We start from the raw sequence: 22,019 nt of genomic DNA, 5'->3' as shown, positions 1-22,019 counted from the left end.
CTCCAGGGAGTACCCTGCGCAGTCCCACTGATTCCCGCTAGGCAGAGGGAGGCCCAGGAAGCTCTGTGATCCTAAGTGTTCTTACTAGACAGTCTGGATCACTGAAGCAGGTAATCCGGAAGGGCCCTTCGAGGAAGAACTGCCATGGATTCTGCCAATGTAGCTCTGACAGTTCTAGTTCGGCTCGGGCCTTTTCCAAGCCAGAGAGAATGGACAAAAGCATGATCATCACAAGCAGATGCCACGTCTTAGTGCACAGTCAATCCTCGTTCACAAGAGGCCCACGTCCCAGTCACTTTCACAGCACAGTGACAGGCATGCCAGCATGAAAGGCCAGCTACCTCACTCCTTCTGTGCTCTGCGTACAAGCATTTATCAGTTTATTTTGGTGTTAAAGAGAGAAGTGACCTTATTTTCCAACACTTTGTCCTGGGAGTACCCGACTCTACCACAGAGCAGGCTGAGAGCTCCACGATCAAATAAACCCACAATGAGAAGTAAAAAAGGTGGTGCCAGAAATAGCAACAGCAACTGTAGTTTATGGGTGAGGACGATGTGTCAAGATAAAAAATATCTTGGCTTCAGCATGCAGGACCAAAAGATGACTGTCCAGCCCCACTAGACTCCCCCTCTGTGTCCCTGAACAACAGAGGGTCCACTTTACATGGCAGCCCATCCTGGTCTGGGTCACCTGGGACTGCACATTAAGCTGAAGCCTGCTTCCCCACCACTCTCCCTCGTGGATTCAGCAATGTGGTGAATGCACATAATTCACAAATCCCTCCACCCCACCAGGGCCTTTCCAATATATAAACGACTATCTACTGAGCCCCAAAAAGTGCACCAGGCTGGGACTGCTGCCAGAGACAGGACAACACCCACTCCCCACCATAAGCCCCTGATGTGTGCCCAAAGATCGCCATGGGGACAGCCCAAAGCTGCCCCTTTCATACTCTTCTGCCAGACTTGACATTTCTTGCGATGATACTGATGATACTCCATCTTTGATCCACTTTGGGGAAAGATTCTGTAACAGCAGGCATTTGCCATCTAGTGCAGTAATGAGAGAGCTCAGCCAGCCTCAGTTCTAGAGACATCACACAGCATTTCAGGAGAAGGAGGTCCTAGAGAAAACCCATCAGGGGCCTTACACAGCCCCTCCCAGGTCTGGGGGGAAGGAGGATTTGACAGAAGTGACAGCCCGGGGGGGAAGCAGAAGTTGGGGCTACTGGGAGCCATCCCAGCAGGGAGACACCAGCCTGGGATGGCAAATGTCATAGGAATGCTCACTTCACCTTGCCAAGCTCAAGTGGGATAAGACCTCAGACTCCAGGAAAGGGAAGAACAGACTGGGGAGGACACTGGGACCCCAAGCTCTGGAGCCATTCAGACCCTGTCCCTCATCCACTCCTCCACTCCCCAAACAACCTGAAGAATACATCTTTGCACCAATGTCCCTGTTACTAAAGTGTGACCACAGTAACACAGACTCTGCAGCATTCCTCTGAGGAAGAAATGGGATAACCGCAAATGTCCTCCAGCAGTCCTCCACAGGCCCAGGGACTGAAAGGGCTGTCTGCCACCACACTTGTGACCACTCAACGGGCCCGGAGCAAACCATGTTCATGGCCCAGAACCAGCACCAAATCCCCTTGGAGGTTTTCTACTCAAAGAAATCATTCTTAGTTTTTTTCCCCCTAGGACTCAATAAAACCTTTTATTTTGAATGTGAAAAAAGTACACAAATATTTTTTCTCACCTACCGAAATAAATAAATAAAAATTAAAACATTGCCCACTCCTGATTTAGACATTTAATATAAAAGTTTGAACAAAATAACTTCCATTGTCTTGGTGCAGAGTTTAAACACAACCAACTACCAACCAAAAATGACATTAAGAAGGTCTTTAGTTTTACCTTAAACCCTGCCTTCTTTCCCAAAAATATGTGAGATATTTCAACAACAAAAAAAAAAATCAGAGGAAAACAGAAAATTAAAATTATAGTACCTAGAGAAAATTTAAGCATATAATACAGAGGTCAAGCTAGAGAAGAAACTAGTCAGAATTTCCTACCAACCTGCTATAGTTTCACCTCAATTTTGCCTAAGTTGACTGTTCATCTTTCTAATCAAATTACTTGCCTTGCAGGTTTTTTACATATTGTTAAAGGTGTGTAAAGTGCAGAGTACACTAGGCAGTAATGCACGAGGTCCTCACAAAATCTCTGCCAAAATACAGTGAGATGTCGTGTGCTTCAGCTGAAGCAGAGCCTGTGACAGATGTGAGGGCTACTCAGTCACGAAGGTGATTCCGAGGGGATCTAACATAACTCCTTGCCACCTGGATGCTGCCTAGAGCCACTTACTACATACCTGGAAGAAACAAGCTGATGGAAGCAAAGCCATGGATGGGTACCTAAATCCTTGAAATAATCTTCCAGAACTAAATGTCATCCAAACGACCAGGATGGCTAAAGAGTAGAAAGGAGAGCTCTACTGGCAATATTGGCTTGCCGGCGTGGAAGATAAGATCTTGCGTGTGTGTCAAAGGTCCTCTTTCTTTCTTCAAAGATGGGAGGACAGGTCAGGTTTTATGCCTCACAGGGTCTATATCACACGAGAGTCCTACACATTCCACAGGTTTGGAAGGAGCTGAGCGCGTGCACAGTGGGTAAACATACACGTAACATACATCTCGTGTTCACTTTGGGGCGGGGTTTTAGAATTAAAATGAGGTGGAATTTGGCTCTCTATGTCAAAAGGTGAACCATAGGAAACAGAGGTCCTGCACAGTCTCTAAAAGCATGCTGAAACCATTTAATGTCTGCAGCTGCTTATTAGAAAAGGATGCTAGAAAGGCCAGCGCTCTATCCAGTCAGAGTTGCAGCGGTCTGGGTGGCAAATCTTTTAGGAGGGGTTTGATAACTCCTACTGTTAGGGAGCTTGGAGCCATAGGAATTTAGAAATTTGCCATGCCAGCCAGGGCGGCTCTGAACCCTCAATCCACAGGCAACGTTGTTTCTTTAACCTTAGGGTCTTTCTTAGTTGAGAAAAGGGCATCTATTTTGGTCTCTCAAATCAGAAAACAAACCTCCTTGACTGTAAAGAGCTCAGTAGATTCCTAACTCTTACCTAGTGTTCAAAACGCCTGACCAAAATGTAGACTTCTTTGCTTCTGTAACGATGCCGCCAAACAGATACTGTGTAGGCAAAGCTAAATGTTCTTGGAGAAATGTTTGAAGCCACTCTAGTACTTGGGCCCAGTACACCTCCCAAAGAACAGTTTCAAGACAATTTTGTCCTGGAAATTTTTCTTTTCTTTTTTTTTTTTTTTTTTTTTTTTTGAGACGGAGTCTCGCTCTGTCACCCAGGCTGGAGTGCAGTGGCGCAATCTCGGCTCACTGCAAGCTCCGCCTCCCGGGTTCACGCCATTCTCCTGCCTCAGCCTCTCCGAGTAGCTGGGACTACAGGCGCCCGCCACCATGCCCGGCTAATGTTTTTGTATTTTTAGTAGAGACGGGGTTTCACCGTCGTCTCGATCTCCTGACCTCGTGATCCGCCCACCTCGGCCTCCCAAAGTGCTGGGATTACAAGTGTGAGCCACCGCGCCCGGCTGTCCTGGAAATTTTTCAAAGCAGACATTGCCAAGCTTTCTACCATAGCTGTAGAAAAATTTCACATTAATGAATTTGCTAAGTTGTGAGATATGAACAATTAATGATTTTAGTTTTACAACAATTAAGCCATTCTTTATGGCAGGAGTTAGAAATCAAGTTTCAAGTGGAATCTTGTCAAACCAGCAGAGCTGGGGGTGATATTCCTAGCCCAGCCCAGCACCCTACACACATGTGCCTCTAATGGTGTGCTACCACAGGGACTGTGGTTTCATTTAAACTGTTTTCCTTCCTCCTAGATGGAAATTTAAGGTTACAGACGACATCTTATTAATCTTTACTCCCAGCACCTAGCACAGTGCCAGGGCACGTAAGTACTCCAGAAATGTATTCAGTGAATGAGCCCCAGATCACTCAACAGAGTATGGCTCATGGGGCAGAACCTCCTAGAGCACTGAAAACCTGACCAAACCTGATCTCTTCCCAAATGAGGCTAGTGTATGTTCCCTCACATTCCTGAAACGAAGCAAACTCTATAGGAAGCTGGAGGACAGCTCAGGGTGTTCTTGACACCACCATCAAGAACTGAGAAACGAGACCGGGCATGGTGGTTCATGCCTGTAATCCCAGCACTTTGGGAGGCCAAGGCGGGTAGATCACTTCAGGTCAGGAGTTCGAGACCAGCGTGGCCAACATGGTGAAACCCTGTCTCTACTTAAACAAACAAACAAACAAACAAAAAACTAGCAGGGCGTTGTGTCGCGCATCTGTAATCCCAGCTACTCGGGAGGCTGAGGCACGAGAATCACTTGAACCTGGGAGGCAGAGGTTGCAGTGAGCTGAGATCACGCCACCGCACAACAGCCTGGATGACAGAATGAGACTCTGTCTCAAACCGAGTTTCACCAGCTACAGAGAGAGCCGTGCCATCAACCACAACTCAATGCTCTCTAAAATGCCTTCGACCTCATCAGAGGACACATTTCAAATGAGTTACGGAAATCCAAATATAAACCTACAGAAGTGTTCTGATTTTCTAGCCAAGTAACCCTATAAAAAGAAAAAAAATGAGGTCAGTTTGGCATGATTTGTTCTTAGTAGAATTATTCTTGCCTTCAGTTATTACTACTTTCTCTCCTACAAGTACACAACCATCTGCTTCGCACTATGTTTTAGAATGCTGCCAAGGAGATGGAGCAAAATCAATGAATTACAGAGTCTAGAATGGCACCATCCCATGGAAATATAATGTAAGCCACAAATGTGAACCATATATGTTATCTTAAGTTTTCATGTAGACATATTTTTAAATAAAAGAATAGGTGAAGTTAATTTTGATAATATATTTAACCCAATAAATCCAAAATATTACCCTTTCAACATGTAATTAATACAAAAATTATTGAGTTATTTTACATTCTTTTCTCAAACTGAATCTTCAAAATCTGGTATGTTCTTACACTTTCAGGAGGACATCTCACAGTGGTACTTTGTTCCCATCTGCAAACTCCTTCAACACCCGAGATATAATCTACCTAAATCTCCAGATACAAACTACTCTCAAAGCAGCAGAGAGGTTTAAGACCAAAGCAGATATTCACAAGACTCTGCTGGCTGGAATGTGACTTACGCCCCTCTATCAAGTCCCACTGTCTAGTGGTCAGGCAGAGATATAATTTATGCCTGTGCATTCAAATTACTTGAGCATCGTAAAGACGAGGTTGTTTCTTCTCTTCTCTTTATTCAGAGGCAGAGAGAGCAGAGAGGAAGGAAAAGATGACCAAGAACTGAACTAAGGTGGAGGGGTACCCAGAAATAGAGAGGAGCCAGACAGGAGAGGTATTTCAGGGTCAGATAAAGAAGAAAAACTAGGATGAGGGATGTCAATGCGGACTCGGGCTCTGGTGAGCTGCTGAGCATCAGCTGCAAGAACACAGTCTGCGGATACTGGCCTGTCTTCCACCCGCAGTGTGGAGGCCTCTCCCGCTCATGGAGCTCATACCTGGTGTCGGCCTTAGTTCAGATGCAGGGGGAAGAACTCATTGAGTCCCCTCCAAAATTACAGCCACAGAGGAGGAATCAGTTCTAGTGTTCCACGGCACTGCAGGGTGAATATAGTTAACAATAATTTATTATACACTTTCAAATAGCTAGAAGAGAGGATTCTGAATATTCTTAACATACACACACAAAAATGTTTGATGTGCTGGATACGCTAATTACCCAGATTTACTCATAACACATTAGATACATGTATCCAAATACCAAGCTGTACGCCATGAATATGTACAACTATTAGATGTTAATTAAAAATAATAATTGAAAAAATGCAGCCGGGCGCAGTGGCTCACGCCTGTAATCCCAGTACTTTGAGAGGCCGAGGCGGGTGGATCACCGGAGGTCAGGAGTTTGAAAACAGCCTGACCAACATGGTGAAACCCCTTCTCTACTAAAAATACAAAAATTAGCTGGGTGTGATGGGAGGCGCCTGTAATCCCAGCTACTTGGGAAACTGAGGCAGGAGAATCGCTTGAACCTGGAAGGCGGAGGTTGCAGTGAGCCAAGATCACGCCATTGCAATCCAGCCTAGGCGACAAGAGTGAGACTTAAAAAAAAAAAAAAGAAAAAAAGAAAATGCAAGCTTTTCATGACTCCTACACTGTCACTGTCATTTCATTAGACCACAGAGCTTCAACGAATCTATTAAACATCTATGAGCACAGACAAAAACTGCCTTGCTTATAGCTATGTTTGCTATTTTAGGCACGAGAAATTTACCTTCTTGTTGACAGAAAAAATATATCTTACAGGAATTTTGTTACGTTACATATAAATATGTAAAGAAGAAAATAACACCTTCTGACATAACATTCCATACACATTACTTTTTGTTACAAGTATTCCCAGCACCTAGCATAATGCCTAGGTGCCTTAGTCCATTGGGGCTTCTATAACAAAATTCTGTAAACTAGACAGCTTACAAACCACAAAAATTTCTCACAGTCCTGGAGGTTGGAAGCCCAAGATCAAGGCCAGCAGATCCAGTGTCTGATGAGGGTCTCCTTCCTGGTTCCCAGGTGGCACCTTCTCACTGTCTTCTCACACAGCTGAAGGAGGAGGGGAGTTCTCTGGGGTTTCTTTTACAAGGGCACCAATCCCATTCATGAGGGCTCCACCCTCATCATCTAATCACTTGCCAAGGCCCTACCTCTGAATACCATCCCCTTGAGGATTAGATCTGAATATATGAATTCTAGGGACCCACAAACATTCAGACCATAGCAGAGGGATGGAGGGGTGGAAAAGTGATGGTAAAAAGAAAATGGGATGAAACCTCATTTTTCTTCCGAAATAAAAAGACATATCTTTGTTCCACTGATGCTGCATCACCCATGTCTGGTAGGAAACAGTGGGACCCACGTGATCCCATACACAAAGTGCATGGACGATTTCAACAATAGCAACTGGACTCTAAAGCCATTTCTTAAGAAAGGCAACAGGACATTTCAGAGGGCTCATGAGGACAGAGCACCTGTGAGGGCAGTTCACTTCTGTTACACCAGGCAGTGACTTGGGGTTCAGACCAGAGAAGTGATGTTCTAAGAGACGGTGAAGGTGAAGATGACATTCCAGCTAAGAGAAGAGGCCCATGGGGCTTACAGTTACCCCGTGCTGTAAGGGGGGTAACTTGGGCGAGGGAAGACTTGACTTCTACCCACCTAGGTAGCAGCATGGTGCCTGGCACATTGTAGGCACTGAAATACTGGTTGGCTAGGAAATGGCAGTGGTGTCAGTGACTAGGGACACCAATAATCGCCATATCAGCTGACCAAAATCCAAACTCTGGTTCTGGAAAAAAAAAAATTATATATATATATATATATATATATATATATATAAAATTAAGCCAGGCCCAGTGGCTCATGCCTCAAGCCTGTAATCCCAGCACTTTGGGAGGCTGAGGTGGGCCGATCACCTGAGTTCAAAAGGTAGAGATGCGGAAACCCTGTCACTACTAAAAACACAAAAATTAGCCAGGTGCGGTGGCACGTGCTTGTAATCCCAGCTACTCAGGAGGCTGAGGCAGGAGAATCGCTTGAACCTCGGAGGCAGAGGTTGCAGTGAGCCGAGATCGTGCCACTGCACTCCAGCCTGGGTGACAGAGTGAGACTCTGTATTGAAAAAAAAAAAAATCAATTAAGGGTGGACTTCATGTCCTAATAGTGAAATGTCCTTAGTGAGACGTTTTAGATTTATTACACTTGGAGCCAGCCAGTTTTACCCTAGGAGGTCTAGATAAAACTCTTCCCTGGGGTTTAAAGACCCACATTCAGCCTACTGAACCCTGCCATGGCCATAGCACTAGGGTGCCATGGCCACCCACTACTATCACAGTCCCTTAGGCCTTATCCCAAGCCAGCCTCTGTAGTTGATTCTAGTCTCAAACCAACTCCTGGACCAAAGGGAGACAGATGAAGAGCCGTTGGAAAGTCCAGAGCATTCTAAACAACTGAGTCTAAAAGTGAACTCAGAGAAATTATTAAGTTTTAGTTAAATGCAACTGCTCAGTTCTTTACTACTTGATGCCTAAACTCTCAGAAAGCAAAGCTAAAATTGCACATAAGCAGGAAGGCATCAACTATTTCAACCATAAACCGACCGAGCCATCACACAAGTACAAAATAGTGCCAGGAAATAGTAAGCATGATATAAGGATCTGCCTGAATAATAATATCATTGTCATTATTATTATTGTGATTGATTTCATGTGCTAACAGAGGAAAAGCCAGCTGTGAATGATGGTTTCTTAAAAAAAAAAAAAAAATGATAGAGAGCCCTGTTCCTTCCTGATATCACCACGTTAGGCAATAAATGGTAGTTACCACCAAATCAAATAACTATCTTCTGTTATACCAGAAAATGTTATTTTCAAGTTTCAAAACACTTCTTTACCTAGTCAAAATCTGAAGAGTAAATAGGAATGAAACCTCTAAATAAGATGTCATTGTATGAAGTAACTGCCATCACTTTACAACTGGATGTAAGTTTTGTTGGGGATAATCCATAAAATGGAGACTCAGACTTGGTAAAAGTAAGAGATGCTAACGGCTGTAATAGTCATCTCCATGTGCACCTTACAAAGACCACACGGATTAGGGAGGAAAGGGGTATCAACAACACCACTGTTTTTGTTTCACAGACAATGTTCACCATGGAAAAATACACAGGCATACCTTGCTTTACTGCACTTCCCTTTAATATGCTCCAAAGATAATGTTTTTTTTACAAATAGAAGGTCTGTGGCAATTCAGCATCAAACAAGTCCGTCAGTGCCATGAGCATGTGCTCGCTTCTGGTCTGTGTATCACATTTTGGTAATTCGCACAATATTTTAAACTTTTTCGTTATTATACCTGTTAAGGTGATCTGTGATCAGGGATCTTCAATGTTACCATTGTAATTGTTTGGTGCACTACGAACCGTAACCACAAAAGATAGCAAACTTAACCAATAAATGTATGTGTTCTGACTGCTCCACTGACTGCTGCCCCCTCCCCCAATCTCTTCCTCTGCTCAGGCCTCCCTATCCTCTCAGAAACAACAATATTGACATGAGGCCAATTAATAACCCTACAATGGCCTCTAAGTGTTAAAGTGAAGGAAAGAGTCACACATCTCTCACTTTAAATCAACCGCTATAAATGATTTTGCTTAATGAGAAAGGCATGTCAGAAGCCACGACAGGTCAAAACTAGGCCTCTTTAGCCAAATAGTGAACCAAGTTGGGCACGCAAAGGAAAGTTCTTGAAGAAAACTTAAACTGCTACTCCAGCAAACTCACAAAGGATGAAAAAGCAAAACAGCCTTATTGCTTCTCGGGAGACAGTTTTAGTGGTCTGGATAAAAAATTAAACCAGCCACAATATTCCCTTAAGTCAAAGCCCAATCCAGAGCAAGGCCTTAACTCTCTTTAATTCAATGAAGGCTGAGAGAGATGATGGAGCTGCAAAGGAATAATTGAGAGCTAGCAGAGGTTGGTTCATGAGGTTTGTTTGTTTGTTTGAGATGGAGTTTTGCTCTGTCGCGTAGGCTGGAGTGCAGTGGTGCGATCTCAGCTCACTGCAACCTCCGCTTCCCGGGCTCAAGCAATTCTCCTGCCTCAGCCTCCCAAGTAGCTGGGACTACAGGCACCCACAACCAGGCTTGGCTAATTTTTGTATCTTTAGTAGAGACAGGGTTTCGCCATGTTGGCCAGGCTGGTCTTGAACTCCTGACCTCAAGTGATCCACCCACCTTGGCCTCCCAAAGTGCTGAGATTACAGGTATGAGCCAGTGTGCCCAGTGGTTCATAAGATTTAAGGAAAGAAGCCATCTCCGTAACATAGAAGTGCAAGGTGAAGCAGCAAGTGCTGATGTAGAAGCTGTACAAGTTATCCAGAATATTGAGCTAAGATCATTGATGAAGATGGCTACAACTAGACAACAGGTTTTCAGTGTAGACAAAACGGCCTTATACTGGAAGAAGATGTCATCTAGGACAGGGGACCCCAATCCCCAGGGTTAGGAACTAGGCTGCACAGCAAGAGGTGAGTGGCAGGCAAGCAATCCATCTTCTGTCAGATCACTGGAGGCATTAGATTCTCAAAGGAGCACGAACCCTATTGTGAACTGTGCATGCAAGGGATCTGGGTTGCGTGCTTCTTAGGAGACTCTAATGAAAAATGAGCTTGAATCATCATGAAACCATCCCCCTCCCCCACCCCATCCCCCAGTCCATGGAAAAACTGTCTTCCACAAAACCGGTCCCTGGTGCCAAAAATGTTGGGCACTGCTGATCAAAACTTTCATAGCTAGAGGGAGAAGTCAATGTCTGGCTTCAAAGCTTCAAAATACAGGCTGACTCATTAGAAGCTGATGCAGTTGGTAACTTGTGAAGTTGAAGCCAATGCTGACTTACCATTCTGAATGTCCCAGGGCCCTTAAGAATGATACTAAGTCTATTCTCCCAGTGCTCTATACAACAAAGCCTGGATGACAGCACATCTGTTTACAGTATGATCTACTGAATATTTTAAGACCACTGTTGAGACCCACTGCTCAGGAAAAAGATTCCTTTCAAAATATTACTGCTCAATTACAATGCCCCTGGTCACCCAAAAGCTCTGATAGAGATGTACAAAGACATAAATGTTGTTTTCATGCCTGCTAACACAATATTCATTCTGCAGCAGATGGATCAATGAGTAATTTCAACTTTCAAGTCTTATTACTTAAGGAATACCCTTTGTAAGGCTATAGCTGCCATAGATACTGATTGCTCTGATGTATCTGGGAAAAGTAAATCAAAAACCTTCTGCAAAGGATTCACCATTCTAAATATCATTAAGAACAGTCATGATTCATGGGAGGAGATCAAAATATTAACATTAACAGGCATTTGGGAAAAGTTGATCCCAACTCTCATAGATGACTTTGAGAGGTTCAAGACTCCCATGGAGGAAGTAATTGCAGATCCGGTAGAAACAGCAAAAGAACTAGAGTTACAAGTGGAGCCTGAAGATGTGATTGAATTGCTGCAATCTCATGATGAAACTAACAGATGAGGAGTTGCTTATTATGGATGAAAAAATAAAAACTCATTTCTTGAGATGGAATCTAATCCTGCTGAAGATGCTCTAAACACTGTTGAAAGGACAACAGAGACTTTAGAATATTACATAACTTTGTTGATAAAACATTGGCAGGGTTTGAGAAGACTGACTACAATTTTGAAAGTTCTACTGTGGGGAAAGTGCTATCAAACAGCAACACATGCTCTAAGGAAATCTTTGGTGAAAAGAAGAGTCAGTTGATGCAGCAAACTTCATTATTGTCTTATTTTAAGAAACTGCCACAGCTACCCCAACATGCAGTAACTGCCACCCTGACCAGTCAGCAGCCATCAATACTAAGGCAAGAACCTCCAGCAGCAGAAAGAGTATGACTTGCTGAAGGCTCAGATGATCATCAGCATTTCTTGGCAATAAAGTATTTTAATTAAGGTTATGTACATTGTTTTCTTAGACAATGCACACTTAATAGACTACAATATAGTTTAAGCATAATTTTTATATGCACCCAGAAACCAAAAAGTTCATGTGACTCACTTTATTATAATACTCACTTTATGGTGGTGGTCTAGAATCAAACCCACAATTTGTCTCCAAGGTATGCCAGTAGATACTGTCTTCACTGTGGATGAACTTACTGTCTTACTGAAGATACACGCACAAAACCAAGAATACACCAAAAATGTAGCCATCAATTGGGTCAATAAAGGAAGTGTTGGTCAGGAAGGAAAAAATATGATGTTGCTAGCACGACTGAGAAAGACTTTGTAGAGAAGCAGGACTTAGAAAAGTGGTACCTGGTGTTAACACCCTTGGAGTCAGCTCATTTAAACCAACTTGGGAGATATACTTTTACAAAAATGTTTTAACAAAACCTTACTCTGATTGTATTACAGATATGTGATTGTTAATTTTATGTGTCTACTTGATTGGGCTATTGGGGTGCCCAGATATCTTGTTAAACATTGTTTCTGGCTGTATCTGTGGGTGTTTCTGGAGGAAATCAGCATTGAATTGATGGACTGAGTAAAGGAAATGGTCCTCCCCAATGTGGGTGGGCATTATCCAACCAATAGAAGGCCCAAATGGAACAAAAAGGTGGAGAAAGATCGAATTCTCTCTCTCTCTGTCTCTCTCTCTCTCTCTCTCTAGCTGCTTAGCTAACACATCTGTATTTTCCTGACTTTACACTGGAACCTATATCATTGGTTCTCCTGGGTCTCCATCTTGGAGAGAGAGCAGACCATGGGACTTCTCAGCCTCCATAATCATGTAAGCCAATTCCTTGTAATAAATCTATTTTTTTCTACGTATATTCTGGTTCTGGCTCTCTGGTTCTCTGTCTAATACAAGGTATATGTGAATAATTAATACCATCTGGTAAAATGAAAAGTCCAAAGAAAATGAAGATACTTAAGTATCTCTGGCACAAAACGTATAAAGGTATTTGCTAATATGCTGGTATGCTTAATTAAAGGGCCCTGCGATTTGGTCCCTTTATGGATAACCCACAATACCTAAACAGCAGCATGCTTCACACTGAAATTACTCTGAAAAAAGCTGGTAGAGATAGCAACAAGGGATGAACAATCAAAACAGTTCAATCTTGTAATGCTAGTGAATCCTGAAATGAAAAATACCTGTAAGAAAAATCAAACAAGCAAATCAGGCCACATGAGTTAAAACACATGTCACATTGACGCAAGGGCAGAGCCACTTCTATCTGGAAAAACAGGAAATGCTATGTGCATACTGAACACTAGGCCCTTCTCTCACACACACACACCTGCACACACTAGCTCCATGACAAGTGTGGCACTTCCACTGCTTCCATGGAAAATTCATTTGAAGTCAGTTTCCAAATAATACAGGCAGACCATAGATATTCTCTGGCAGTACCTAAAAGAACATTTCAACTACCCACAAAATATATATTTATATGACTGTACTACTCTCCACCAATAAGAGGAACATACAGATTCACTAAGAAGAACTAGAAAAAAAAATCTTCATTAAATTAAGGAACTAAGTTACTAGGCAGGCAGTCTATCCCCACAAAAATTGTGGCCACTTTACCAAAACATTATAAAACGGTTTATGGTTACACACCCGGTGCATGTTGCAGGTTGGAACAAAGCCAACAGAAGCTGTGAAGAGCACCCATGACTAGTCATATTAACAACCCACACAATGATTTCCCTTCTTCTGTCATGGTCACTAGACAAGAACAAAATTTATTGGGGGAAAAAAATCTGATTTTAAAATCACAACATTCCAATTAATGATCATTTGAAAGGACACTGGCTAGGGATAGATTAAAGGAATTTTTTTTAAATCCCCAAGTCACAGTCAACTGTACAATGAACCTCCCAACTCACCTTGTTTTAATTATGTGGTAAAAACACACAAGGGTTCAGGATTCATTGGTATTTTCCAAAATTGCTGAATGCCCAATTTCCAAATGTCTCTTTTTGACCAACAGTAGAAATGGTGGCCCCCGTGGTAGCCAGAGAAAGTAAACTGACTAACACGTCTGGGCATGTGTGTGACTAAATATATATACACATCCATGAATGTGGAGTGTCTACAAAAGGGTTGAAGATAAATCTTGGCATTTTATTCATTAAACTTCACCCAAGGACTGTAGTCAACAAGCAAAAACTGTGCAAGATTAAAAGCCTGAAGAAAAATACACAAATATTCTTATTTATAAAATGAGTATGATTTCCTGTTGAAAAATACAAACAGCATCAAAATCAATATACTAACAAAAGTCATTACAATGAGATGTGATATCATAAGTAACATAAAAGAACTTAGCAGAAACTGAGAGAATAATCTACCATCCATCACCCATCATCCATCATCCATCTGGCAGCTCCCACTATACTCAAACTAAATGGAAACACTCCACCCCAACCCCAACTCCCCTGTGGTCCATAAGGCCCTGCTGACCTGGTTCCTTGGCTGCTATCTCTTGTTCCTCACAAGGGCAGGTTCTGCCTGTCGCAGGGCCTTTGCATGGGCCATCCTCAATGCCCAGAGACCTTGCAGAGGTCATTTTATAAATAAGAATTTTTTAAAAAAATACTCATTTTATAAAGATAACTTCAAACCCTTTTGTAGACACCCCACATTCATGGATGTGTATATATATTTAGTCACACACATGCCCAGACATGTTGCCTTCTTTTCACTGAAGTTAGCTCTAAAGTCCTCAGTGAAGCCCTCCCAGACCACCAAGCCCAGATGGAAATGTGGCCCCCATTCTCGACTGCACTTATTACTGCCTGAAATTCGCTTTTCGTTTATTCATTTAATTTATTATCTATTTTCCCACTTTACACAATAAAGCCTCAAAGAGGAAGGAATCTTGTCTTTCCTGACTGGTGTTTATTCAAAGTACCTGGCACACAATACGTCCTCTAACAATATCTGTTTAATATAATCATCATAGTAGAAGAACTTAGTAAACTATGTTCTTTTGCATAATTACTTATTTTTTATTTATATTAAGTTCCAGTTAATGGGAAAAAAAAATCACTGGCGAGAATGATCGTTTTGAAGGCTATATGTGATTCCTCCTAAAAAATAAAATTAAAAAGATGAAATAAACTTCTAATGGGGCTGTGAGGAAAAAAATGTTTTGCATTACAACACAACCACTCAAAAATTTTCCATATGCCTGTGAATTGTATTTTTAAAAGCCTTATCTGGAACTGGACAATTTCAAAACCCATTGATCTTGCCCTGATGTATAAAACATACCACAGAATTCTTCTGATTCTTCCAGAAACCTGTCTACCAAATGACATACTGTTTCCTTTTGCTTAGGTATCATTTTTGAACTTCTCTCTAAAGTGTTTACAATTTTAAAGTCATAGATTTAATGCCAGTTTAAAACTGTTTAATCATCCACATGTTCACTATTTTTATCACCAAACATACTGAGCAAAGAAAGTAATTTGCTTCACCTACTAAAGTTTCCTTTAAAACAACAACAATGACAAAAAAAAAGGCTTATGTCTTTGAATGCCAGTTTCTTATGGGAGTTTCCTTATGAGACAAACTGTAAAATGTGAAAAACGTAAAAATCTCACTCAATCCCTTCTTCCCATAAGTATAAGGAAATCTAAGATGTCAAAATGACATAGGCATGATTTAAGTTCATTAATTTTATATTACAAAAGGATCATTCAGAAACAAACTCAGGTTGTTTTAAAACAGGATGAAAAAGAATTCTGCAACAGCGGAGAAGCCTTATATCTTAATTATCTGTAAAGGTTTGGATGTTAACATTCACAAAGAATGAAAAACTAAGTTTCCTACAACTATTCCCCAAAATCTTTCATGCAAATCATCCCATAACTTATCCTTTCAAAATCTAGAGTTAATGCTACATTTACCTTCTTTGATAAACACTTTGGGTATAATATGTGTTTTCTTCTGAACAATTCCTAAATATTACATTTTTGTATTTCTATAATGTTTTCAGTACAAAAAAATCAACATTAAAAAATTATATTAGGCTCTGCCTAAAGTCTAAAATAAAATAAATGAATATACGAAATGAGGATTTGATTAAATGTTTCCAAAATCATCATAATCCCCGCTGATGTACTTAAGTGATCAAAATGAATAAACCTCCTTTAACCTAAGGGAAAGAAAGTCACTGGGCATAGGGGGAGCTGTGCTGCTCCCAGATCACCTGAGCAACGAAGCCAAAACCAGACCCAACATTCTTTATTACTTCTAAATCTAAGACATTTTTATCAGAGTCTACATAGTTCAAAGAAGTTAAATGTGCCATCTCTCTCCTCAACCTTCCTAAAACAAGCGATCTTTAACAAGGTATTGTGAAATCTTAAAAGGTTTCCCCTGAAAACTAAAAGTGGCGTACCTTTTCTCATTTTAGACTCTTTGATAATCAAATGCTAACCACAAAATTCAAAGTATGTCAATGAGTTATAGAGAAGAGATTTATTGACATCAAACCTGAAAAGAAGGTATGAAACACAAACACTTCCAGCAACCGAATGTACAAGGCAGAAGTTATTCCTCCTGGCATGACTGAAAGATTCATGGGGTCTGGAGACACACACACCTTGCTACATATTAACTATGTGACTCAGATAAGTCACTTCCCTTCACCTGTATCATAGAAAGGGGATAATAGCACCTACTCTCTCTTAGAGGAGAGAACGCACCCACCATCAACCATCAAGGACTTTGCTGGTCCCAGAGCCAGCACTTAGAGATAACTGTTAATATGAACCAGAAAATCCTTTTTCTGAGTGCACTAGATTTCTAGCCTTGGTGTCTGAAAAGAATGAATGTATTTTTCTTGGATGAGTCATGACTTTGCAACACTTTAGTCTTCATCCTGAATATCAATTCTCACTGCATCATACCAGGAGCCAGAAGAATGATGCAAATCAAAGTAAATGAGAATTGGCCCTAGGAAGTTGTTTTCTTAAATAAATTCAAGATGCAAGTAGGTTTCTGATCATTTGTTTCTCTCTCCTAAAAAGTTAAGTATGAAAAAAAGTTCAGATTAGTTGGAGATCCTCTAGGCTCAGCCGATCAATCTGACTCTACAATGGGAAAATAAAATAAAGTGAACAGTTGCATAATAATATTTTTACAAGCAATGTTTGTCTAGCACCTAAAATGCGATGGCTTTCAGAGAGAAAAATGGCCAATAGTCTACAAATGTTGAACATATAAAGTACAAATTTAAAAACAAACTGTATTCCCAAAAAGATTGTTGGACAGTGTCTGGTTGGTAAGAGTATGTTTTCGGGGGGAGCAAACAATGAGATTGCTAAATTAATCCCTGGGATTCTACTAGACCATACATGTGCCTCCTCCACCAGCCTTGTCCACAGCACCATCTACTGCCAAGCCACTGTGCCTACAGCAGTTTTGCTTCTGCAGGGCCCTAAGAGTTAATACCATGCCTTAGCTTAGCTAAGTTATTTAGGAATAATGATTTTTTAAAAGTCACTTCAAAGTTAAAGGGGAAAGGAGAACATGAAATGAGAGTAAACTCCTGACAATCATTTAAAATATCTAAATAGCAAACACAGTCTTTGGTTACTAACACGTGGCAAATAAGTAGTTTTAAATAAGTGAGTTTTCTTATCTTAGCTAGTTAGGCTATAAATCCTGCTCTAAATATTTTAAAGCATGAAAAAGAATGAAATGCTCTAGTTGATGTATACACAGTAGACATATTTATCTTTTATCATCTTTTAACACTGTGAGAGTTACTTAACTCTGCTGTACCAACGGTTCTTTCCGCTGGGAATTGGAAGTAGGATTCTAAACCTAGAGAACAAGGGAGTGCAGGGGAGGTAAGGGATGGGGTTCAGAGCCCAGGTCTTCCCTAATGCCGAGGCCTCTCTTTAAATAATTAGGCTCTTAAGGACAACCAGGTCTCCTTATGAAAGGCACCAGGGCATGACTGGGTTCAAGACTGTGGTCTTGCCCTTAGAGATCCACTATATAAGATGAATTAAATCAACCCTTACCATGCATAAGGATACGCAGAGGAGCCTGTCAGTCATAGGCAAAATAACAACCCAACCTCAGCCCTGATCTAAAATTAAAACCACAGACTTAAAATAGATCATGATCTAACAGATCAGAATTTTAAAAATCAAAACGACCATTTTCCAAACAGAAAATAACACATAACTTGATAAGAAAAATTAAAAGTAATTATTAGCTGACACCTAAAACTATATGCAAGGCACTGTTCTAAGCACTTTATGTCAGGCTAACAAGACACCAACCACCTCTCTGTTCAATTAGTGACTTTACAGTGTACAATCTATAGTAATACTACAGATTAAATACCGTAGGGTAAACCAGTGTGATGTTATCAGTGAAGGATTCTAGTTTAGCATTAACTCACCCTTATTCTAGAATAATTATGCTTAATAAACAGCTTACCTGAATGACCAGGGGTTGTGATGTCACAAAAATGAGTACAAGAAATTAATACAAGTATCTTCCCAGAAATGACTAAATGACTACGTGCAAACTGGGGGGAAAATAAATAAATAAATACCTTCTTCACCAACAAAGGAAACGAAGAAAATGGAAGTCCTACTATTCATACTGCAAAAATGCTTATACTACAATCATATTCCCTTTTGAGAAATAGACCAGTTACGCCAGAAGTGCAATGTTGTCACAGATGTGTGCCAGATTTTGCAGAGGACATAAGTTGGCTGTGAGGAAGAACACAGAGTTTGCCTATTTTTTAGGCAGGAAAGAAAGCCTGCACTTTTCTGTGTGTGTGTGTGTGTGTGTGTGGTGTGTGTGTGTGTGTGTGTGTGTCAATAAATCTGAATGACAACTTGAAAGGGTTAAAAAACTGAGCACCAGGTGTTTTCTTTCCACTTTCCAGAGTAATTTAAGCGCACTGCAAAGTTTTCTCCCTTCCTTCCCCAGGAGCCAGCTTAAGGGAGACCTGTCACTGCCATTTACACTGTACAGCTCCAGCTCTAAACAATAGGAGGGCACCAGGCTGGGCAGCAGGCATCGCGGCTTCCCACAGCCTGTATGGGCTTTGTTGCCAAGTTATGAGCTCCGCTGGGTGATGGAGGCACGAGTGAGCCAAGGAGAATTTAATTCTATTTCAAATCTGTATGCTTTCAAAGAAAATAGAGACAATTGAGGCCACGGGAGGAGCTGGAGGGGGTAACCAAAAACAAACTTTCGGAACCTCAGAATCTACATTTCTAGCAGTAATTCTCAGCCAAGGATTCGGTGGTATTGATACTCTCAAAGTATTTAACACTGAGATTAGAGACCATTCAAGGAGCGGTGGCCGAGCGGAGCCCACATTCCTCGTAGTCCCACTCCTCCAGCAGCAACCGGCGGCGCGCTTTCGGAGCCCACCTCCGCTTCGCAGCGCGGCCAGCTTCCCCCCGCCCTGGCTCCAACCCCAGCTCCAGCCCCGGCCCTGTGCCCAGCCTCCTAGCCGAGCCCGGGACGTGCAGCCAAGCCGAGCGCAGAGGGGGCGCGGGGCAGGCAGCCGCGCTGCGCCTCCCCCGGCGGCCCAGAAAGCCGGACAGGGTCCGCTTGGGCCAGTGAGGCCGAGCTGAATGGAGACTCGGGCCGGGCGGGGAAGCTGCAGGAGCAGAGCCGGCTTAGCTCCTCGCCGCCCGGCCGCGCGCAGCGCCCGCATTGTCCGTAGTCGGGGCGCGGCGCGACCAGTGAACCCGAATCCGAACCCCCGCCCAGCAGTCTCTCTCCCGGCCCCCACGGCCCAGTCTTACCTGGGCCGCTCACCCCAGTCCCTGGCGGTGCGGCCCGAGCCGGGCGCCAGGTTCCCGGGGACTGCGAGGAGGGAGAGTCGGGGCCGGCGAGGGACCGAGGGCCGAGAGCGGGCTGTAGGGGCCGCCGAGTCTTCACGGTCGCCGCCGCGAGGCCGCGGGTAGAGAGCAGACGGGGCTGGCGGAACGGGCCCAGGACGCGCGGCCGCGGAGGGCTGGGCTGGCGGCGGCCGCGATGGTTCGGTCTGCACCGAGTGGGAGGGCTCAGGCAGGCTTCGCCGGAGAGCGAGGGAGGGAACTTGGAGCCAGTTGCTGTGGCCGAGAGCGCGTGTCCCTGAGCCAGTGTACACGCCCCTCGTGCGCCCCGCCCCGCCTCCATCCCGCCCCCACCCCACCTTCCGGGTCCCCACCCTTCTTGCACCTCCATTCCAAGCCCTGCCTCTCTCCCAACATCTCCACCCCGCTACTGATGCCCACCCCACCCCATCCCTGACCCACCCCCATTCCACTCGGTCGGGGCCCCCATTTCCTCCCCCTCCCCCACTCCCACCTAGGTCTGCACGCAAGCACCCCCACCCTGCTCCCACCCAGTGATACCGCTGGATCTCGGACTGCCACCCCAGTGCAGATCGCTCAGCACTGGTGACGTAGAGCCTGTGTCCCGAATGAGATAACCCCACCTGGTAGTCAAGCCATCCAGACGTCTTGGTGCTTGACATTTTCTATTTACTAACTTTCATATACTTAGATGGAGCGTCCTAGCTTAATTTCTGAAGGCACTTTTAAGACTTCAAAAAAAATGTTTGGAGAAAATAGTAAATAACGAAAAATATCAAGCATGATGTACTACCTCTGAAATGTGGGCCAGCTGATGTTTTAAAACGAAATGCTTTGGGGTGCATCATTATTAATCGCCTAATATATTATTTGAGAATACTTTCTGCTTAGATTTGCATAATAACTTGGTTGTTTCAGGAGAGGGGTTGTTTTAGGAAGACTAAACACATTGTAATTTAATTTTGCTAGTGGGAAGTCTAAAAGATAAAATCCATCTTTATCAAAATGAATTTGAATGAGATACGGACTCACAAAATAGTTTCTTCTAGAAAATATTTAGCAAGGATTTCTTTTTAATCTCTAGTACATTAACAATACAATTTCACTCATCTCATTTTCTCAGAAAGATCGTTTATATTTGAACTGTGCTTCAATTCAATGAATCTATTGTTTCATAATAGTTAAGAAGTTGCCAACTAAATAAAACTCAGACTTTATAATAATAATTTTTTTTTCTATTTAAAAGATTACCATTTTAAGAAAGTGACATGATACTGGGATTTAAATGGAACTTTCCTTCGTCATACTAATACATTCCTTGTGATCACAGATTACGTTGTGGTCTCCATTAACTCCAAAAGTCACATAACAATAGAAATAAACTATTTTTCATCATTCCCATAGCAAATGGAACCAACTTCTCTCCCTCTCAAGTACACTTTTTTCCCCATTTCTTTGCCCCAATCCCTTCCTTTTAGGAATTTCCCCCTCCCATTGGGTGTGACTAGCCCACAGACCTTCCTGACATTGTGAGGGATATGACCCAGGTCAGCCAATTCGAATATCGTCTGGGAACAAAGGAGGAGGGTCCTTTCCCTGACTGACAGGGCAGCTCCTGGGACCATATCATATATGCGTGCAGCAGCTGGAGTCAACTTACTAGACAATAAAACAAAACCAGAAAAAAAGCCAAACTGAGCAATGGAGACAGAAAAGCGCCCTGATGACATCAATGGCTATCTGAAGACAGCCACCTCTAAAACCAGTCAAATCCTGAACTTCTGAAGTAATGCACCAATAAATTGTCTTTCTTGCTTATGCCATTTTGAGTTGTTTCTTTCCAGAAGACTTACTTATAAAATCAGAAAAGATTCCCCTATGATCCATGCTTTGAAAATCAGGAATGTAACCAATGAGTTTTAGCTTTTTTTTTTTTTTTTTGATGACACAGTCTCACTCTGTCACCCAGGCTGGAGTTCAGTGGCATGATCTCCGCTCACTGCAACCTCCACCTCCTGGGTTCAGCAGTTCTCCTGCCTCAGCCTCCCGAGTAGCTAGGATTATAGGCACGGGCCACCACACCCAGATAATTTTTGTATTTTTAGTAGAGACGGGGTTTTGCCAAGTTGGCCAGGCTAGCCTGGAACTCCTGACCTCAGGTGATCCACCTGCCTCAGGCGCCCAAAGTGCTGGGATTACAGACGTAAGCCACTGTGCCGACCAAGTTTTAGCTTTTCTATTGCCTAAACTACTTCTTGATAATAAAGTATATGCCAAGGAGTTCACTTAGTAGGAAGCCCTAACTCTTATTATTAAGGTTCTCATTTAGGGTTTTACCATCGCCCAGTGTAGATTTAATAGCCCCAAATTGTCCTCACCAAAACCAAAAACCAATAAAAGATGTGGTTAAAGAGCCAGAGAGAACACAGTAAAACATCTATGCTGGAAT

At 42.6% G+C, this 22,019-nt stretch overlaps 1 protein-coding gene across 5 annotated transcripts in view; it reads right to left on the bottom strand.

Annotated features, from left to right (window-relative positions):
* Window positions 1–20,131, bottom strand: part of FAM110B (family with sequence similarity 110 member B) — a 156,035-nt gene extending 135,904 nt beyond the window's left edge. For 3 of the 5 annotated variants that reach the window (XM_030794939.1, XM_030794938.1, XM_003256005.4), the window contains exon 1: window positions 19,517–19,931. The gene's annotated coding sequence lies outside the window, so the exon portion shown is untranslated. Of the gene's footprint in view, window positions 1–19,516; window positions 19,932–20,110 lie in introns of those variants that run through there. The other 2 variants (XM_030794937.1, XM_030794941.1) reach the window with 2 other exon arrangements.
* Window positions 20,132–22,019: the final 1,888 nt, after the last annotated feature.

Source organism: Nomascus leucogenys, chromosome 16 (assembly GCF_006542625.1).
Source record: "Nomascus leucogenys isolate Asia chromosome 16, Asia_NLE_v1, whole genome shotgun sequence".
Taxonomy (NCBI): domain Eukaryota; kingdom Metazoa; phylum Chordata; class Mammalia; order Primates; family Hylobatidae; genus Nomascus; species Nomascus leucogenys.
This window is presented reverse-complemented; position numbering and strand designations above follow the sequence as displayed.